Source organism: Equus asinus, chromosome 9 (genome assembly GCF_041296235.1).
Source record: "Equus asinus isolate D_3611 breed Donkey chromosome 9, EquAss-T2T_v2, whole genome shotgun sequence".
Lineage (NCBI taxonomy): Eukaryota > Metazoa > Chordata > Mammalia > Perissodactyla > Equidae > Equus > Equus asinus.
Window position 1 is genome coordinate 85,339,536 of NC_091798.1, and position 21,976 is coordinate 85,361,511.

Genomic DNA, 21,976 nt, shown 5'->3' on the forward strand with positions numbered 1-21,976 from the left:
TGTTACTTGTCTAAGAATATAAATATATGAAAGAAGACAATATTTCAGCTGCATTATTCTTCAAAGTCTTTACAAAAACTTTGCCTTGCAAATTTTGATTAGTCAGTGGTCACATTTCAAACTGCTTTTTCATCTGTGAAGTACCTCATTGACATATGCAGTTAGGGATTCAGGGTAACTTCCTTAATTTCCAAATAGGTCCTCATTAAGGACATAGCTGTCCTTTAAATAATTTAGCACTATGTAAACTTACATAGAGATTTTCTCTCTAATCAAAGGTAGAACCATGATTAAGTTTTTAAAAAATTCCACTTTTTGTATATCAGCACCAAGAAGAATAGAAAGTGGCCTGTATCTCTGCCACATGTTTCGGATTAAAGTTCTGCCAACCAGCATAAACCTTGGAAAACTCAGAGATTTGGCTGGGTTTGAAAAAGAGTTTTGAAGAAGAAAGTAATAGTATCTGTAGTGAGGGCACACTTTGAGTTACTCATCATTGTATCTAACGCACCTAGCCTAGTACCTTATGCAGAGTAGGAAACCTACAACTGTTGAACGAATGAAAGGATTATTAAATAAAACCATTTTTAAATAGAACCAATGCCATTTTTCACCACTAGTTATTGGATTTTAGTATGCTTTACTTTTTAAATGTGTTTTTCTTGTATTTTATATATTACATTAGAATAAATGTATTATATCTGAAAAAGTTATATTATTGCTGAAAGGTACGTTGTTCATTTAATTCATTTCAGAGATAATTCTCTTTTCAGGCTTTTATTAACTCGCGGCAGTTCTAGGGGTTTGAGACGGTGCCATAGAAATAAAACTGCTGTAACCACTTTGACCCAGGCTGCAAATATGTACAGTGGGTTTCAAAGTTTAATGTGAGAATCGTATCCTCAGGAAAGTCTATCTGTCTGTAGAAAATTGTAGTCATAAATACTCCTAACAGGAATGTAGGAGTAGAATAAAAATTTAGTATTCTATTTTAAGCCCACTAACCCCAAATTGGCAGTGCCTTAGATTTGTAGTATATAATGTCTCAGTTGCTACTTTGTAAGAGCCACATCTGGAATCATAGGCAAATGTATTTAAATAATTAGGAAACCAGTATCTTCATAGAACTTTTAAGTTAATACTTGAATACTTTGGGCCATATTTTTAAATATGAATTCAGCATTCATATTTTATCAGAAGAGTGATATTATGGGCAGCAAAACTTTAAAAACTAAACACACTGCCGTATTCCACGTAGATCAATGAGACTGGAGACTCAAATGCTTATAGAATTCAGTTTTATTCAGGTTCATTATTAAATACTATTGAAACACTTCTGATATTCAGATATGGGATAGTTATTCTATATTACCTTAAGCTGTGTGTTTTTGTATGTTTTAAGCAACCTTGTTCTTGCATGAGGCATGTTTAGGAGTTCTCGGAAGAAATATGTTCTGTTCATATTTGCTTTATCATTTAGCATTGCCTATGAGTTATACCAATTCTAATATAATATATTGGCTTTATAACATTAATAGAAAAGTCCCCTAAAAGTTTAAAATGCCCAATTTCTTAAATATATCTTTGCTATATTGTGAAATAATTTTTTTAAAAGGTGAAAAAATAGGGAAGATGAAATACAATTTTGAGGTTGGGTATCTCTTTAGGACAGACACATGACCTTACTTGCCCTTCTCCTGCCTCTTTCTAAACTCCATCTTTGCTTATAGATAAGGAAATACTGAATATTTTTTGAATAAAAACATTTAGTAGCAATGCTTTTATTTTCTAGCCTACCTCAGGTTTTTTCATATTTTTAAAACTAATTATGGGGACTAAATATATGAAATATTAGATCATTAAAGAGCATCTTGACTTTTCAGTTTAAAAAGTCTGTTACTTTGCTGGGACGTTTTGTTGCTGTTGTTTCCCTGCTGTTGGGTAGTGGTAATGCAGAAAGCATAGGATATACTAGAATTTTATACACTCACACACAAAAATAATCCTCCAAAAAACTCTAGGTATTTTAATGTAATATCTTAAAAGACAAAAGATTTGAGCTGTCACCATGCACTATTTTTGCTTACACATTAATCCCCCCAGAGATGGAGATGTGTCGAAGGTTTCTTCTAAACTTCAAACCATACAGATTTTGTGATTATATGAAGTTCTAAATCTCCTTATTTTTAATTTGCAAAGGAAAGGAAATAATCTTATTTATATTCGCCTAGAAAAAGTTGTGTTTGACCCCAATTTTTTAAATAATTTTTACTCTGTTCAATCTACAATCAAACATATACTCTCTTCGTTGTACTACGTCTGGAGAGGAGAATTTCCAATACACGCTATTCTTAGAGATAAAAATTGCTTAACGACTTTACCTCAAACCTCATTACTTTGTAGTAGCCCTGATTCAAGTTCTTGATGCTGCTTAGTTCAAGAGATCCTCATCCAATTTTCTACTTTTACTCTTCCCTCCCAAAGCATCTAGTGTCAGATAAGCACAAAACACTTTGTCACATTTGCAATCAATTCTCATGGCACTTACATTCCTATATTGTGCGGGGAAGCTTGGAGAAATTGACTCGCTCAGATTTGTGAACTTCATTCACTAGATAACACTGCTTTTCTTTGGACTTAATTCTTGATCTGTGTGTACTCCAGTATCCATCTTTTACCTCTCTCTGTCTCTTTCTGTCTCTCTGTCTTGTTGTCCCCCACACATTCCCCTTATACAGACGTAACTACACACCTCAGTGTTCTCAGTCTCTTTGAGTTGTTAAGACTCACTTCTGATATCTGCAAAAAGCAATAGGAACACATCTCTCTCAGCAAAAGAAAGAAAGAAAAACCCTTACTTTACGTCCTCAGACTTGAGGACATCAGCCAGATTAATTAGTGTTTGCACAGATGTGCCCACTTGCTGCCTCCCTCTCCAGGGAACTTGTAGACAGACCACCATGTCCTTAAACCCCAAACTGCTTCCCAATTACCTGCTCACATTCCTGGATGGCACTGTGTAATTTGGAGCCAAATGGTGACACATTTATTTCATATAGAAATTTCTATTACCAGTGAGTATTCTAGACTTCGTGTATAGAAATTCTAAGAATTATTAAATTGTTCAAGTTTCATGGCATACATAATTCTCTTCTGTATGCTAACAGAGTAATTCAGTAAACTAATGACAAATATGAACTTTTACCACTAAAAGAGAACAAAATAAGTGATTGACTTAAAATTAGTTTTCATTTATTGCTAAACAAATATTTCGTGAGCTCTTACTAAGTAATAGTTATCTAAATGGTGGAATTCAAAGGTAAACAAATCTATAGAAATTGCTGTGGAACTAGGAAAGCAGATAAATAAATAGGTAAATATGATGGATGTTGTGACAGGAGAAGTATATGGAGCCATAAGAATATGAAGCAGATGTTTTGTCTTAAACTAGGTGTCAGGGAATGCATGCCTACCTGAAAAAATAACATCTTGACATAATTCCAAAAAATAATTTCAATCTAGCAGGCAGAAAGCTGGACGTATTCTAGACAGAATAAATAGCTTTTTAAAAAGCGAGGAGATAAGAAAAGTAGTAATTCCACGAGCTGGAAGAAACTCACTGTGACTAGAGCTTACAAAAGAGAGACATGGTGGCCAAGAATGAGTCTGAAGATACGGACAGTGGCTGATTCTGCAGTCTTCTATGCTGTTTTAAGGAATTTGGACTTTACACTAAGAGCAATGGAGAGGATTTGTACTTTGAGAAGATCACTGCCACTGCAGTATGGAACAAAAATTAGAACAGAGTGAGATAAGGGGACAATTTGAAGGCTACTCAGAGGACCAGGTCAGACATGATGATCTTGGTCTGGGTTCACGTAGTAACAAAGGGAATGGAGAGGAGAGAGTTAATAAATATTTAAAAGATACGATAGATAATTATTGGTGACTTTTGAGGTTATTGAGTAAAATGGGCTTGGAGAAAGGGAGAAGTAAAGAAGAAGCATCTTCAGGTTATGGCCTAAGCAACTGGGTACCATTTTCTGAGGTAGTGTAAATTGAGGATACACTGGATTTGGAGGTAGGAAATGAGTTGAGTACATCACATGTTGAATTTGAGGAATTTGCTAGACATTAGTTAAGAAATCAGGCATAGATTGTAAGTCATAATTCTACAGATGGTTGTTGATGCTCAGGGAGTGTATGAATTTGCCCAGAAGCAGAATAACTTCTGAAAAGAAGAGAGGACCAAGAAATGGAAACCAATAAGAGGTTCATCAATAATTAAGCAATAGGTAGAGAAAGTTAAATCTCTAGAGGAATCTGAGAAGGAGTGGCCAGGGAGATATAACAGAAACCAGGAAAGTGTCGCATCCCAAAAGTTAAGGTTAGACAGTATTTCAAGGAATGGGTGACCGGCAATGTCAGGTACTGTGAAGCTGAGCAAGATAAACATTTACACATGTCTTACCTGTGATCTCGTCAAGATCAGTTTCACTGGAGTTGTGGAGAAAGAGGTTGTAGCACTTGGAAGAATTACAGGAATATTTTTAAAAGTGGCTAGGAATACAAGGGAAGTTCCTCAATTTGACAAAGAGTATCTTTAAAAAATCTAGAGCTGAAAACATTCTTAATGGTGAGAAACTCAAAGCTTTCCCATTTAGATCAGAAACAAGACAAAGGTACTCTTTCTCACTACTACTTTTCAACATTGCACTGGAAATACTAGCTACTGCAATAAGACAAGAAAAGGAAATAAAAGATTTACAGATTGGGAAGGAAGAAATATAAGTGTCTTTCCACAAATGACATTACAGCAGAGTTGTAGAATGCAAAGTTACCATACAGAAGTCAATCGTTTTCCTATTTACCAGTAACGAATAAGTGAAGTTTGAAATTACAAGCACAATTGGCAGAGCACAGAGGATTTTAGGGAACTGAAAATACTCTGTATGATGTTACAATGAGGCATACAAGCCATTGTACATTTGTCCAACCCTATGCAATATACACCACCAAGAATGAACCCTAATGCAAACTATGGACTTTAGATGATTATGACATACCAGTGCAGGCTCATCAATTATAACGAGTGTACCACATTCGTGGGGGATGTTCATAATGGTGGAGGCTATGTATGTGTAGGGTCAGGACTATATGGGAAATCTCTAGTCCCTTTTCTATTTTGCTGTGAACCTAAAATTGCTCTAAAAATAAAATCTTTAATTTAAAAAATGGCTATAACAAACATTAATCAATTTATGCACTTATTTACTCATCCGTCCATCAAATATTTATTGAGTGTATACTGTTTACCACACACTTCCTAGCCCTGAGGATATAACCAATAAAAAAATAGTCTTAGCCTTCAAGAATCTTCTAGTCAAATGGGAAATTAGACAATAAACCTCATGCTTATCATGGTAAGTTCTATAAAGAAAACTAAAGCTCAGTTTGAGATAGAATAGTAGGAGGTATATTTTTGGATAAGACTAGTAGGAAAGACTGAGAAGTTGGTGTTTGAACAAAAAGTGGAATTGAAATAACTTCATTGTATAGGGATGGGGAGAGAGGACAGTAACTGAAAGGGGAATTGAGGCTAAGGGAGGTTTTTTTTTTTTTAGGAAGATTATCACTGAGCTAACTGCTGCCAATCCTCCTCTTTTTGCTGAGGAAGACTGGCCCTGAGCTAACATCTGTGCCCATCTTCCTCTACTTTATATGAGGGATGCCTACCACAGCATGGCTTGCCAAGTGGTGCCATGTACGCACTTGGGATCCGAACCAGTGAACCCCGGGCTGCTGAAGTTGAACGTGTGCACTTAACTGCTGCGCGACTGGGCTGGCCCCTCAGGGAGGTTTTTAAGATGGAATTGTAATGTCATTATGATTCAGAAATATGACATAAAAGCTAAGCTTTTGTTTTACTAGAAATAAACTATGTTAGATGACTCATAGAGAAATTTCAATAATACTTGGCATACATTTAACCTATTGAAACTATCAGTCTGAAAACAACATAAACATTGGAATGTGGTAGTAATATAAAATCCATCATCACTTTTGTTAAAAAATTTCAAGACCCTGTGTTATTGAGAGTAGTTCAGCACAGAGTAACAGAGTCCATACATCATTTCATTTATGGTTCTCCCTCTTTATCCTCTCTGTAATTGCATTGGCTTCTGATCAGATTTTCTTATTTAGAAAAAAATAATAAATATTTACCTTCTATCCTCTCCTGTCCTCTTCGCTATATTCCATCCAAACCAATTTCTTTTTGGTAACTGGTATCCCTTTCCTAAGGTGAATTTGGATTCTTTTAAATTTGTGGCCTGCAAATCTCATCAATTTCATTTGTAATCTCATAATCTTTCCTGCTTCCATTTCATTCTGAGAAATTGGTTACATTTATCCCAGAAACATAAAGACTTTCATACAAATTTTTTTAAAAGTTACGTTGTACCTCTCACCCCATGAATAGTCATGTTCATGTTTGTCTTTTAGAGGATGAGAATTCAGTGTCAGAATATCAAGTAGTGTAACAGAGACTGACTCTGTCTAATAGACTTCTTTTTAGTGGCCATGGAATATCAGAATGTTGACAAGCATTAAGTAGATCTCTTGGGTAGAGTGAGGCTATTTTTAGATTTCTGAACTTTGATTACCAAATGAGAGATTTGGTAAATTTCAGTTAAATTGTTCACAAAGTAGATGAAATTATGAGCAGTTGTCAGTTTTTTTCTCCCCTTGAGATATCTTCTTGGTCTAAGGAAGGATAGCTCATGATTGAATCCATATTTCTAGAAATTATCATAATGAGAGCTATTCTGCATGATTAAAATAGTTTCTGAAAAGCTGCCAGCCATAGATGATTGGTAGGAAATTTCCCAGTCAACTAGAGTCAAAGGGATTTATTTTCAGAATTATATTTACTTATTTTTCTGATAATAAGAAAGATTAAATATGTATTCATACAAACAAATAGAATTGTACAGTTAAGATAACAGACAACAATTTTAGGGAAATTTTTTTGCCATTTATTTTGTATGTATTATAAAAAAGTAATTTTCTTTTATATATGTAAACATTTCTATAACATAGTTTATAAACTATTAGCTTATTAATTTAAAAACATTTCTACTTCGTTGTCAATTACAATGATTAGAATTTATTAGCTTGCAATTCCATGCCCTAACAATTAGATATTAAGAGAAAAATAGAGAATATCAAAGAATGTCATAAAATATCAAGTACAGAAATCCTTTCTTGCCTGGAAGAAAGATTGGAGCCAAGTTGTGATAAAGCTTTTATTTGTAAGAAAAGACAATGTAACACATTGTTTGAAAAGTTGATGTATACCCTTTTAACCATTGTGTTTTTTTCTGAGCGTATATCCTTCCCAATGATTGAGGAGAAATACTTTTGTGAATGCAATGATAGTGGATGTGTGTCATTAAGCTTTTTCTGCTTAAGAAATCCTCACAGATTTAGTGGATTTAAAAACAATAATTCATCTCACAATTCTATGAGAAACTTAAGTTGGTGTTCTGGTTGATTGGTACTGGGTAGTGGAGGATGGCTCAGTTGAGACGGCTTGTCTCTGCTGTATCAGGTGTCCTTACACAGTGGTAGTGGAAAGGTCCCAAGAGCTGTAAGAAAGATCCAGCCCAGTTACAAGCATTTTTCAAGTCTCAGCTGTGTCAGACTAGTTAACACCACTTTTGATGGGAGGATCTGCCACTTCGTATTGCAAAGGTGAGGATGCAAGAAGAAGAATGTGTGGCTGGTTTTCAGTCTACCATGAGATGTCAGTTAGTTGCTTTTCTCTTTCTTTGTTTTTTTAAGAGTTTTTGTTGGTAATGCAAAAAGTTGATAAACTTGTAGATATATTTGTAGATACTTATTTTTATGTTACTGGCTATGAATACAAAAATTCAGTAAACAGTGATTTTTATCAAATCTATTTTTTATAAGGGAGGAAAGAAGTAAAAATTCTCATAAAGAAAGAAAAACATATTTTCTGCTCACTTTAGGAAAATATATTGAAAAATTAGAAAGGTTAAAATTGAAAATAACTGTAAATTGTCCTTTTACTTGGATTCCAAATGGAGTGGCATGAGGTCAGTTGTAGCACTGCCAAAAGGTACAATTCTACACATTTATGAAAATGAAAATTACTATTTTAAAGTGATAGGCTAAGGGGCAAATTTAGCATTAATCTCTGGAAAAATTTTCTTTTCCAAGTTGAGCACTTTCATGGAAAAGAGATCTACAAGAGACTCACAAAGGACTTATAAAATAGTTAGAACATGTCCAACTTTCTTTAAAAATCTTCCATACTTTTACTTGGTTTTATCTTCTTCATTGATTTTCCACACGAATCTATTTCTTGATTCTAACAATTATACCTATCATTTGTTTCGTTTTAATTGAATTAATTACACATCAATCCATGTATCCCAAACAGAGCAAGTCTTTAAAAAATAACATTATTTTTAAGCAAACGTGATGAAGTATTAAAATTCTATCATTTTATGAAAGTTCATATGTTGCTGGAGAATCAGCAAACTGTTTTTCCTGTGATTACAATAGAAACAAGAAAATAAAATAATTATCTTTAGGTTGAGCTGTTGAATGCCGTAATAGGAAGAAAAGCTAACAGTGTACACACTGCTTTTGTCTTGGGAATAGCCAGCTATATTTAAGAATATATATTTTACATAGAATTTATTGATTTTCTTCCTTACAAAAATAATGAAGAAAATTTGGGAAATATAAAGTAAAAGAAGTAAATAAAATTATCATAATCTTAGGTTATATATACTTTCATTCTTTTTTCTATCATTTACCTCTATCTATAGGTCTATTTATATATGTGTCTATAGCTGTATATAATCATATAAAGAGTGATAGCAAGTTAAGTTGATGCCTCATGTAAAATTGTGCACATGCGTGTTTATGTGTATACATACGTGTGTGTAAAATTTCTACAGTACATAGTTCATATTTTTTGATATCACTTTTTTTCCACTTAGGATATAAAATTAATGTTTCCATTTCATTAAAAATTCTTTCCTGACATTATTTAAAACATCAGGCTAACATTCTGTCATTTACCATCATTTTATTAAACCAGCCTCTATTTTTGGACATTTAAGTTGCATGCAAATCTCCTCTCTTATAAGCATCTTGATAAACACTCTTTTAACCAAATTTTGTGTACATTCCTCATTGTCTCCTTAGACTAAATTCTTAAAAGTAAGTTGTTGGAGTAAGAGTTATTTGAGAACCTTTAATATCAGAAAGATTGTATAGGAAAGGCTAAACGGTTTGTCATGATGGATTTATAACGAAAAGAAAGCTTAATGGGTTTAGATCTACTTAATCAGAGTAATGCAGATTTGGGGTTATTTGATTTTTATAATAGGAGGAGAAAAATATACTTGAAAAGCAGAAGACGAGATTGTTAGCCCATCAAATGTACTTTTTAAATAACATGTGAAGACTACATCCTCTTTTATTTTCACTTGATTATTGTATAAGGCAAAAAAATCATTTAAAAAGGACAAACTGTAAACAGGCATCTATATAAAGTCCAGTTTGGTTGATAATAATTATGAGAAAAAGGCTATTCTCTAAAATTCAGGCCAATGAGAGAAAGAGTAGGCATTTTATCAAGGAAACCTTAAATAATGGCTGTGGAACATCTAAAGTATGCAGCTGACTTAGGATAACTAGAGAAAGAAAGCCTAAGAAGGTTAGATAAAGGTAGGAGGTGGGAAAATGATTCGTATCCTTTGGATGGAAAGTGAAAGGCCACTGGATGAAAGACAGAGCATTTGCTCTCATCTTTCCTTTTACCATTAGTTACACAGAGAATAGAAGGAAGAGAAAGAGATGAAAATAAGTATTTTGATAGATTGAAATTTATTTCTTAGAACTATTAGAAACTCTTATAGCATTTAATATTGGTAAATTAGATTAATTAATCAGGAAACCTTATTGGCACCTACACTGTGCTAGAATCATGCTGTTTTTTATGAGGAATTATTAAAGTAAAGAATAAGGGTTACTAAAATGCAGTAGAAAGCATGACTCTTTTCTCAAGGAGCTTCAAGTAGATGTCATTGTATGTGAAGGTTTATTTGGCCATGGTCCCTGAAGCCATAGGAAACCTGGGTGACACCTCAAAGTAACTTTGTGCTTGAGGACAATTTATTGTTCAACATATATCAAAGCATTTATGTGAAGGTTAATTCTGTAATCCACAGTACTTCAAGTACGATGGCAACATAATTTTTAAATGAGTCATATAAGGAGAGAGAATTTGGGCAGAATCCTTTTCAAAATGTATTTAATTTTTCCCTTTGAGAGTATAAAATTCACCAAACTATGATTTAAAATGGACAACAATCAATATTTATTATTATCTTTCTTTTAATCAAAGTTTGGAAAGTAAGCTAGGAAGGACAAAATGTCAATTCCTCAGCAAAAGATAGAACCAGATAAGCAGTTTTCTTAACTACTAATCCTTGGAAAATATAGCAAATTTCAAATAAGAATTAGTCTCCTCTTTGCATAGCCTGTTGAGAAATGCCCACAATGTCTTTATCTGGTAAGATTTTAATTCAGAAATCAGACCCCAAGTGCTTCATCTAAATCATGGAGAGCAGTTGGCCACAGAACTCATCTCTACAGTAACTGCCAAATATTTCCAACGAGACAGATGTTGTGTGTGTCAAGTCTGCTGTCTTTCAGTCAATTCTTTTGGCTCTTCAGGCAATGGATAAATGGCGTGTATCACGGAACAGCCTCTGGCCTCTAAAGTCAGCTTTTATTAATTATTCGACTATGTAGGTCAAGCTATGTTGTTCTCCACAATGATTTCCTGACCCAAAATATCAGTAGTAAGTCTCACCTCATAACTAGACATGCTATTAGCAGGCCGTCATGTAATGAACATTGAAAGGAGAGGGCAGATGGCTTTTTTCTGCAATTTACCAATCCCATGATGCCAAGGACGTTTTTTCCTCACCCCTTTCCCTTTAACCTTGTCTGGTATTTTTAGAGTACTCTATTCACTGAAATACTAATATATGTATTATTCTTGTAATAACCTTGAAACAAACAGTTGAGCTAATACCAGTCTCAAAATTGAATGGGAAAATGATCCTGTGATGAATGTAATGACTGAACCAAGGTCATAGATGCTTGCTCAGTGGCAGGACAGATGAACCTGAAATTTTGTCCCATGCTTTTCCACATTTGTTTGTGTTCAAGTTAAACTGTGCCTGTTATACATGTGGGGATGGATACTTTGAAACAATGAGAGAACCTGGAGATATAATAATAGTAGCAATATCTTTGATTCCAGCGCTCGTCACATGCTGACCATGCTCTCTTGGAATTCGGTAGGAACGCATTCTCTAAATGATTGCATCATGATGTTGTGGTTAAGAACTCAGCCAGACTGAATTCAAATCCTGGCTCTTCTATTTACTAGCTCTGTTACTTTGGGCAAATTATTTACTTCTTGCTGCCTTTGTTTCTCATCTGTGAAATCAGGGTAACAACAGTACCAACCTCAAAGGGGTTTTGTTCAAATTAAATGAATTAATATATGTAAGGCTCTTAGAACCGTGCCTGGATTATAATAAGAGCTATATAGGAGTTATAAAATAAGTAAATATAAACATTTAAACCTTATAGACAATTAAAAAGCTACGTGCAGAAATCAAGCTTCTAAGTCCTTGAATATTCTTCCATCATTTCAGTCATTAATAATATTATTGAAATGTCCAATAAATCCTGACCTATTATTTTTATGTTAGGATTTTTTCTGCTTGTGCTTGAATATGCAAACTGGGGGCAGTTTAGCTGTCAGCTTTTAATTTTTCAAAAATTTCTTTCCTTCAACATATAATTTGAAAGATCACCTCACTTGGTATGGGAAAAAGAGAACCCTGTGTTTTATTATTTGAAAATTATGAGTAATGTAAGTAATGCCTGCATAATTAGGAGTCAGCCTTTCTGGAGTATAGCTTTTCTTATGCTTACAGCAAATAACTTATGAATTGATTTTTCTTTATAAGATTGCAAAATGGGAATCTTGCAAAGGCATAATAAATACCAAGTTGGAATTTATGACAACATATTAATATTAGGTTCTTAGTTGTGATAGATCAACAATAAGGCCTTTGTGGCTTTGCATAAAGATAGAATCACAGAGTAGAAGAGAACACTAAGATCTTCCATTTAAAGAATATTATGGAGCATCTCTGGAAAGCTATTCCTGACCCCCAGAGGCTAATGTTGCCTTTGTATATGACCCCAAGATAAAGGACCTACCCTTGAGATTCTTACATTTGGGAAAGGATTATAAAACACACACATCAATAGTCATTACACAGGAAATAACATCATAAGAGAAGAACAAAGAGCTATAGCTACCAAGAGGAGAAAAGGCCACTTCCAATCCTGGGGATTGGATTTGGTGGCTGAGATGGTGTTTAAGATGGGCTGGGAAGAAAGTGTAGTTCAATAGTAAAGTTATTGGGTGGAAACATTTTAAGCAAGATACTGGATGATAAAAAACGCACAAAGATGAGAAACTTGAGAAGCTTCTGGAAGAATTAACATTAGTGGTTGCCCAGATTATTTAGAGTTTATAGGGATGATTGGGAGCCAGACCAGGAAGGTGGTTTGGACCTGTATTGTATAGGGCCCCTCGTCCTCCCCTTGATCTACTCCCATAATATAGTTTTCAATGTTTTTAACAAATTTATCCCAGGAACATGATTCTATAACCTCTTTTGATGATACATTATTGAAGCATACAAAATTATAAAAACAAAACAACACAAAACTCTTAACTAAACTGAATATTTGAGGTAATTTTTAAGTGCTAACTCAGGCTTTTCTTTTGAGGATTAAATTGTACGATTTTTTTCTCTTACATTTTTATTCTACCTCCAAGATAAATGTATTTTTCAATTCATTAATTATTGTGGTTGTTTTCAATAAGACTTGCTCTAATAGGTAGTTGATTGGGAAAAGGTTAAGTGTGGCTTATTGACTGAAATTAGTGCTAATTTCTAACATAGAATTTCTAACCAGAAATTAATTGCTAGAAGAAACAACTGTAAAGGTTGAAAGACAGTTTCCAGGGGACACCTCCATGACTAGAAATGTCAGTTTACATGTGGAAAATCCCATGAGAAGCCACAAAATATTTATATTCACCTGCATAGACACCTAGTCCTGGACACCAAGGAAACTGTTTTGATGAAGACATATGTTTGGTTTTTCATCTGTGGACTTTAATCAACTACATATGAAATAACAAGCAAACTAGATTCTTCGCTAGGAGAAGATGAAACGTTGGAAGAATACCTTTGATCCTTTGCTTGGTTTCAAAATTTTGCAATTTTTCCATTACTAAGGTACCTTTAACATTGCTGGCAAGCTGGTCATATTCTCCCTTGACCCCCACGCCAAGCATAACCTCCTCCTTGGGTGTCTTCCCCACCCTTCTTTTTCCTGCCCAAACTTGCCCTCAGACTGAAGGAGATAAGTAGTCCCCCGTGCTCTAGGAATTGGTCCATAGGTGGCGCTGGAGGAGGGAAGGAAAGGAAATTAGTTCTTTACTTTTAGTAGCTAATACAAAGTTGGATTATTAGTTGTAATTCAGCAGCCTAAAAAAGGCAGTTCATAACATCATTGTACTTTGCACTAGTTATATCTCATCTGGAGATCTAATTCTTGTCTCTGTAAGATCTCATTCTTGTTGCTGCATTTTAAAAGAACTTGACCAATTTGAATTTATCAAGAGGAGGCTAACAAAAATGATGACCAGGATGTAGGCCATGATCTGTGAAATTAAGTAGAGATGTTTATCTCAGTTAAGATGAGATCTATGGGGGGTATGATAGCTGTCTTCAATGATTTGAATGGCTGGTATGTCAAAGAAGGAGCTCCATTATTCCATTGTTTTCCACAGGCTGGCTCTAGGAGAAAGATGTGACGTGTTCCTTTGTGAGATTATGAGTGCCCTGCCACTAGAAATTTTGAAGCAATATTTTGATATTTGGTTGACAGGTTGGACTAAGTGACCTTTAAGTTTGGTTTGCATTTAAATTTTTATTTTCAAGAGTTGCTTACATCCTGTTTTCTGAACAGGCTGTTTCCTAGTCTGTTTCTTGAAGGTTTAAAGAGTAGAAGTTAATAATGTGCATTCCCGCCTTGGAAATAAACTCCAAGATAGGAAGAAGGAGGCTTGGACGCTCCCTGAATAGCCCTGCACCTTTATTCCATTTCATTGTCTTCAAGTTAGACCTGTCCACTTTTTTATCAGCTGAATTCTTTAAAGACATTCCAATTAAGGAAAAATTTTAGCCTAGGGTGACAAGTTTTGCAGATAAGGAAATTACATTGTCAATGTCATTTGATTAACACCTGAATGTGGATACACTGACTATTTTCTTTTAAAGAAAGTCCTAATTCTGAAAAAAAAAGCATTTAATTTTAGCTTCTATTTTAACAGACAGGAAAAAAAATCCTCTATAGCAGTCATTAACTCACTGCTGAATAAGTCAGTGGCACATTAGATTAGCTGAGTTCTATGTAGGCAGGCATAGGCTGTGCTTTCTCTCTTATAGTTACGTCCTTGGGATGAGTTCAAACTACATGAAAAAAATAACTCCCCTTGACCAAAGAGAAACAGACAGATCCTCCAGAAATATCTCAGCTCTCTTCCATCAGACGTGCCCACTGTTTTTTTCCCTTCATCTTTTGAGTTTCAAAAGATATTTTAATTAAGCCAAATGTGTGGGTCTATATTTTGGGAATGCATCATTTCAAAGCCATCATAAAATTTGTAAGTTCCTCTTTGGAATACAAGCAATAAAAAAAGAATGATGTTTTACTAAAAGACTTCGCAAATTTTAAAGTTGTAAAAATGTCATGTTGGAAATAACTGTAACATACTAAATACTGGCTTGTATACACACACACGCACACACACTAATTATAAGCCAAGATTTTGTAATAAAGTAAATTTCTGTCTTCAATTAGTCACGATTTATTTTTTAAAAACACTGAGCTTTTATATTATTTATATCCTAGAAAGTACAGAATATTCAGTATTCAACCCTAAACGTCCCCAGTGGGGTAGAGGGTGACGAGCAGGGAAATGTGTCCGTCATTCTAAGGCTGCATCTACCTGAGCACAGGGCTCAGCCATCTCTTTGTCTCTGTCTTGTGCTACGTGGACTTGGGACTTTGGAAGTTTTACTTGACCTCCACTAATGGTAGCTATTACAAGAGAGTAACTTTCACAAGAAGAAAGCACAAATATAGATTGTCCAATATAGTTAAGAAGCACATTACTAAAGATAGGCTGATGGCATAGAAAAGAGGTTCATTTAGTAGCCTTATTTATAAAAAGTGAATATTTTGTATTGTGTTTAGGATTATGCGCTCCTATTTACTTAATGAAGCTATCTAGTCATTTTTTTTTTGTTTTATGTTTCTCCCACTATTCAAATGGAGTCTGATCATTCATTGAAATATCTATATGAGAGAACTCCTGAATCCATCCAAATATCATTCGATACTGAACTAAACCATGATATATCCATAAAATAGAAAATTATTCAATACTGTCCATATTTACTATTATATTGACATGGAAAAATATATACAATATATTCGTGAGAAAAGCAGGTTATGGAACAGCATCTATTGTAGAATCCTCTTTATTATATTATAAATGAATATCTAATTATTAATATATACTATATATGTATATATAGTCTGATGTTTAAATAGTTTTACTTTAAAATTCAGTTTGAGGTGAGTTTTTAGTTGGTAATTTAGATGATTGAACAAATATACTTCTATTTCGCAATGCAAACCTTAACCCGTTGTAACAATGGACACTTTGCCAACACCCTTAATCACAAAATCTCTTCTGGTATTAACATTTTATATGTGATGATTCTGTGGTTTCCTTAAGTGGATGGTGTCACTGAGATTTGTGCCAATATGGCTGGATCTATCCATTACTTTTTAGTTCTTTTGATTTTAACTTTTTAGATTTGCTTTTCGGATTAGCTCATTTGTCCAGATTTATGGAAATGAACTGAGGTGGAAGTCCATGGTCTCCCACACATATGTAAAGCAGAAATCCGTACAACATAATCCTGATGGTGTCAGCATCCTTCTATCATATCCTGTGAAACAGAATAATATGGGTGCTATGACCAAATGAAACTCACATATGGTGAACAGGTAACCTCAGCTTCATTGCTTCCCTACTCACATTAAGCAGCATTCTCACTGTATAATTATTCTCCCTCTCCTGTATTAAATTTTCAAAACGATTATGAATTACTTTTACTGAAAATTGACAGATCTGAGCAATCATTTATATTAACTTCTGATCTGCTTTATCCCTCACAAGTTTCTCCCTTCTATTTGTCCATGAATTTTCTTAGGCTGTCTGAGGTTTAATTTCCAGTCCTCGCTTTACATGGCTCACAATAATGTAAAAACAGCCATTAAATTCACTTGCTAGACTTTATTTTCTCATCTGTAAAATTGGATAGCTTTCTAAAAATACTTAATTAGCACCAATCATGTGCACTATACAAAACTAAAAGTTAGGCATTGCCTTGGCAGGAAGAAGAGTGGATAATGTCCAGTTTGGGAACAAGACTGGAAAGTATTATTGCCATTTTCTTTTAGAACTGGCTTTAAGTTATCATTTAAAAGCCAGTGGGAGTTGGAAGGGAATAAATACATAAATCTGGAGACTGAAGTAAATACTGAAGAACTAAGAGTGGTGAGACTTGAATTCAGTCCACAGGATGGAATGAATTTGGATCGGGAGGAAGGACACACTGATTAAACAAAGGATATTTGAGGACAATTGAATAGATACATGAAATACTGAGTTCTAAACCCTTTGTAATGTCAAATCACCTAGCTTGAAAAAGTTTAGTGCTGCCTTTAAATAGGAAAATGTGTCCCAATTATGTCCCCAAAGACTCTTGAATATTAGTTTGGATATGAATGTAGGCTAATTGAGTCATATTACTTCCCAGCTTCCCAATACTCTGGCTTAGTTTTATAAAATATGTATTTGTTTTCTTTTACTCAGTGGCAGAAAGTGAAACCAAAGCTTCCATTCATTCTTTATTATTTTCCCCATTTGTACCTCTTTCTAAAATGAGAAAATCACAAATGCACTGATAATTGCTGTTAACATGATTCACTGTATAAGTCGCTTATAAAACCCATGTGAACTATATCACTACTAAACATAGAGAGGGAACTTTGTGGGTCTGTTTTAATGAAGCTATTTAACTAACAAACTGTAGTTTGATGATTTTTGAGTTAGATTAAAATCACAGATTTATTTTCTCATGAGATGATCAGATGGTTAGGAGAGCTACCATTGTCCTTTCAACCATTATTCTTTTTCTCTCTTGCTCCAAGAAAGATAATCTGATTTATGTGGCTACATATAGTTATATAAATTATTACATATTTAATTGTACATAGATTTATTTAACTAAAACATATATGAAAATGTAGGTTTTCTCTTTGGTAAATCTGGTAATATAGCATAATGAGGCAGCTGAATTTTATCGAGTAACAGAGAGGACTGTATTAAATATCTATCCGTGTTTTCTGTCTTTCTTTTGACAAATATTTATTGAGCCCTTCAGTGCTGGAGGCACAATTCTAAAAACTTAGATATAGTGGCGAGCAAAAAAGGTGCAGCCCTGCCCTCATGAAACTCCTCGTCTAATGGGAGAGACTAATAAACATGCAAATAAGTATATACTTATGTACTATTTACATGTGTACATAATTATATTTTATGTATTATATATTATTAACCACACTCATGTAGATATCATCCTCCAAATCTAGCACAGGAATCAAAATGCATGTAAAAGACTGATAGAAAAGAGAAGACTTTGTAACTCTCCGAACATTTTCTGTGCAAGTACAATTCTGCCGCTCCTCACAGTGAACCAAATACTCTGCAGTTCTGAGAGTGTAGAATTGAGCCCATGGTATGCTGTCTGAAGTCTTTGGCCAGGAGAGACTAACACTCCTCTTTATACTTTCCCAAGGAAGAAGTTGGTAATAGGAACTTTTGAGTCCTAAGGCATGTCCACGTTCGACCATTGGCCAAGGACCAACAAACGAACAATCAAACAACTACATAAATCAAAATCTCTCTCTAAATACTTCTCTGCATACTTCTAGAGGCAACTCCACAACCTACTTAAATGACTGGGTTCACAAACTTGAAATGACATTTGCTCTTCTTTGCCTTGGCAATCACACACACACACATTTATAGCATTTAACATCTGGGCAGGCATGAATATCATCATTCATAAACATCATCATTGTTATTTTTACATCACTGCAGTTGAATAAAAATATTCTAAAATATTGTCAGAGTACAAAAATACATATTTCTTATTTAATTGCTTATGGAAATACTGAATTACATGGATAACTCTGCACTTGCAAAGCATATTTGGTGCATAATTAACTAGATATCTAATATAGCAAACAAAATGATCCATAAGTCAGTATGAATTGAGTAACATCCATATGTAAAGTAGATTGCAATATGCTAAAGAATGTATTTTATATATTTCATAGTGAGCTTTTCCTATTTGATGGTGAGCCACATTGGGTATAGAATTGCTTTTGAATGGATTGAATTTCTAAGTTCTGAAAATTTACTGAAAACACCTGAGGATAAGACAAACAAAAACAGGAGATACAAGTATTGTTGAGACCATATAGAGAGACTAGAGCCTGTGCAATGAACAAGTATGTGTGGTTCAATGTCATATGCATATCAGGGTAGTACACAGCCCTTTGGGTTTGGGTAGTTATTGTATTTGCCAGTGTTCCTGTGGAAAAAAGGAGAATGGGAGGGAGGGAGAAAAGAGGGAAAGAAAGGGAAGTCTGAAGGATGCCTCCTCTTCTCAAGCACCAACCCAGTTCATGAACATGTACACTGCCAGACTGTCCTGAAAAGCAGTGACCAACTTCAAAACAGAGGAATAGGTTTAATTTAGCAAAACATGGTGGTGAGCTCCATGGGAAACTTAAGCGCTGAAAGCCCAGCTGTCCTCTGAAAGCCCAGCCCTGGGCGGTATGTACTTCTGTTCTCGCCTGCCTGAGAGATAGTGAATTCCTTATGCATTCTAATATATGTTAAATGGGAACAACAAAACTGGTCAGGGTTGTAGCAGAATGCCATTTAGTTGCAAATAAGGGAAAGCTCAACTCAAACTAGATAAACAATAAAGTGGAAGTATTTTTCCTCAGAACCAGAAGTCCAGAGGTCGGTCTGGATATGATTCTTAACAATATCTCAATAATCTAATTTTTTTCTGTTTCTCCACTCTGCCTTTGCGCAGGACTGGCTTCTTTTTTTTTTTTTTTTTTTTTTTTTTTTTTAAAGATTTTATTTTTTCCTTTTTCTCCCCAAAGCCCCCCGGTACATAGTTGTGTATTCTTCGTTGTGGGTTCTTCTAGTTGTGGCATGTGGGACGCTGCCTCAGCGTGGTCTGATGAGCAGTGCCATGTCCGCGCCCAGGATTCGAACTGACGAAACACTGGGCCGCCTGCTGCGGAGCGCGCGAACTTAACCACTCGGCCACGGGGCCAGCCCCAGGACTGGCTTCTTTCTAAAGCTGGCTACTATCATGGTTGCAGGATGTCTGCCAACTAACTTCTGGGGCCACAGACTTCCTTATTCACATCTAAAAGACAGAGAGAGGGATGGTTATTTCCAGACACTTTGTCGGGAAGAATGAGGAAGTTCCCTTTCCAAGAGCCTCTTTTCACCCAAACACATGCAAACCTGTCCTTGTACATGGTTGTCCCGGATGGGTCATATGCCTGCCTGGACCAATACTGTGACCAGGAAAAGGGAAAAGATTTACTTAGTTCTGAGATACAGACTTCCTCCCTAAATTGGAGGGATTTAGAGGATTTGTTGTTGTAGATAGCCAAGTAAACCTGAAGATGTTACAAGAGAAAGAGCATTGAAAGCTGGGGAAGCAACCCCAGTACGCTGGCCAGTGGCTTCCTAGAACCCTGCTCATCTCCTGCGGTGGCAGTTCCAGCAGCTGGACCCACGGCTCTTTCTTGCTGTAACAAACTTTAATGAGTAGAGTCCTAATTCTTAGCATTTAGTGTTCATAACTGTCAACTGCCAAGCTTTTTAAAAATGCAGAAAACTGGGCTAACATCCAAAATCCAAATTCAGTAGATCTGGAGCATTTTAACAAACATCCACAGTGATTTTGTTATGGGCAATGAGAGGACCACACTTAGTTAAATTCTGTGTATCAGATATATATTTTTATTGTCTGTTTTCCTACCGTTGCCACAATTTCAGTACATCCTTGTACATTTTGACCAGGCAGAGCAATACAGAGTTACTTGGTAGTTTATTTTTATTTTGCTTGGTGCATGTGTTTTAATTAGAGTAACTTGCATGTGACACAGACTTTTATATATACTTTGATTTCCTGGTTTTGTAAATTCTAAGAAGAGGAAGAGTGACGAATCATTTGAGTAGCATGACATTATCTTCTGTGATACTTATTTCACTTAAATGTCACTAAATAGGCCGCGAATACTCACTTCAAGGCTTCATTGTACTTCTCGGGCTCAGCTGCCAGACATTAATAGTTGATGATGCTTTGTTTGGTGATGCAGTTAGCTGTCTTTTCCAGAGATAACTGAAAACGGTGAATTAACAGTATGACTATCCCTTGTGTATGTGCCTTTCTGAGTGTGTGTGTGTATATTTTAACAGTATGGGTTAGTAACATCTATATATTATGAGGAACAACCACTATGGAGATGTTGCCTAGAAATAGAATTGTATGCAGATTTGTGTTCCTGTTGACTCTAATATTATTAACTCGTTACAAAGATGCTTTCAGGTATTACAGGCTCAAGTGTAGGTTAGTGCACTGCTTGCCCCAGAGGCGTTGGTTTTATGTCATTCTGATTGCTCTCATTCTTGTAAATTTGGAATTGTGTTTACTTCTGTGCTTGCTAGTTTTTTCCTAAAATTTCTTGCTTATCCATGTGTAATGGAGGAATAAAATCTCAGCATGTCTAATCTTTCTTCCTTAGGCTTCACTTGCTTAGGATGTTTTATTTAACCACATAGTCAGACTCTCACCTACCTGTCTGTCCTGGTTTGTAAGAGACTTGAAGAAGTTTCCAAGGGAGAACTTGATTCTTAAAGGGATTTCTCTCCCAGCCCCTAAATCCAGGTTTTCTTCCCCGTTATGCTAAGACTAACATTGTCAGAGGTCTAGCCAGTCCTCGTTCCATGACCTTTTCCCCCTTTTTCTCTTTCTCGCTCAGTGGATACTGAATCAGCACTTTGTGAGACAGTAAGGCATAATGGAAAGAGGTTGATTTTAAACTCAAATTCAGATTGACCCTAGACAAATGGCTCTGTCACTCTGAACCTCTGTACCTCCATCTATCAAATGAGAGGAATTTTCATCTCATTGGTTGCTTTATAAATTGAGGTCACACACATAAAGTGACCAGCCGTAAGTGGAAGGTTGTTGTTCCCTTTTGAACCTCTAGACTTTCATTAGCAACAACCTAAGTGAGCTCTTCTGCAAGCCCCTATGGTGTTTTCCTAAAAGGGAATTCCCGGAAGCTACTGAGAGTTTTCCTCTTTGAACATGTTATGATATATTTTGGACATGATAAAGCAGCAAACAGCTTTTTAAATATTTGTGTTCTCCACACCACTCATCCCAACTGTGCTTGCTCTCTCTGTTTCTTTATATGTGCCAAGGAGACAAGCCAAACGTTGAGAGGAAAATAGTCAGGACACAAAGTAAGCTTGTCTAACGTGTACTCTGTGCAGATGTCACCTTAACGGAAAAGAGAG

General features: G+C 35.2%; 1 protein-coding gene across 2 annotated transcripts in view; it reads left to right on the forward strand.

The window, feature by feature from the left end:
* Positions 1 to 21,976, forward strand: part of EDIL3 (EGF like repeats and discoidin domains 3) — a 385,268-nt gene that overhangs the window by 124,865 nt on the left and 238,427 nt on the right. The window lies entirely within an intron of this gene.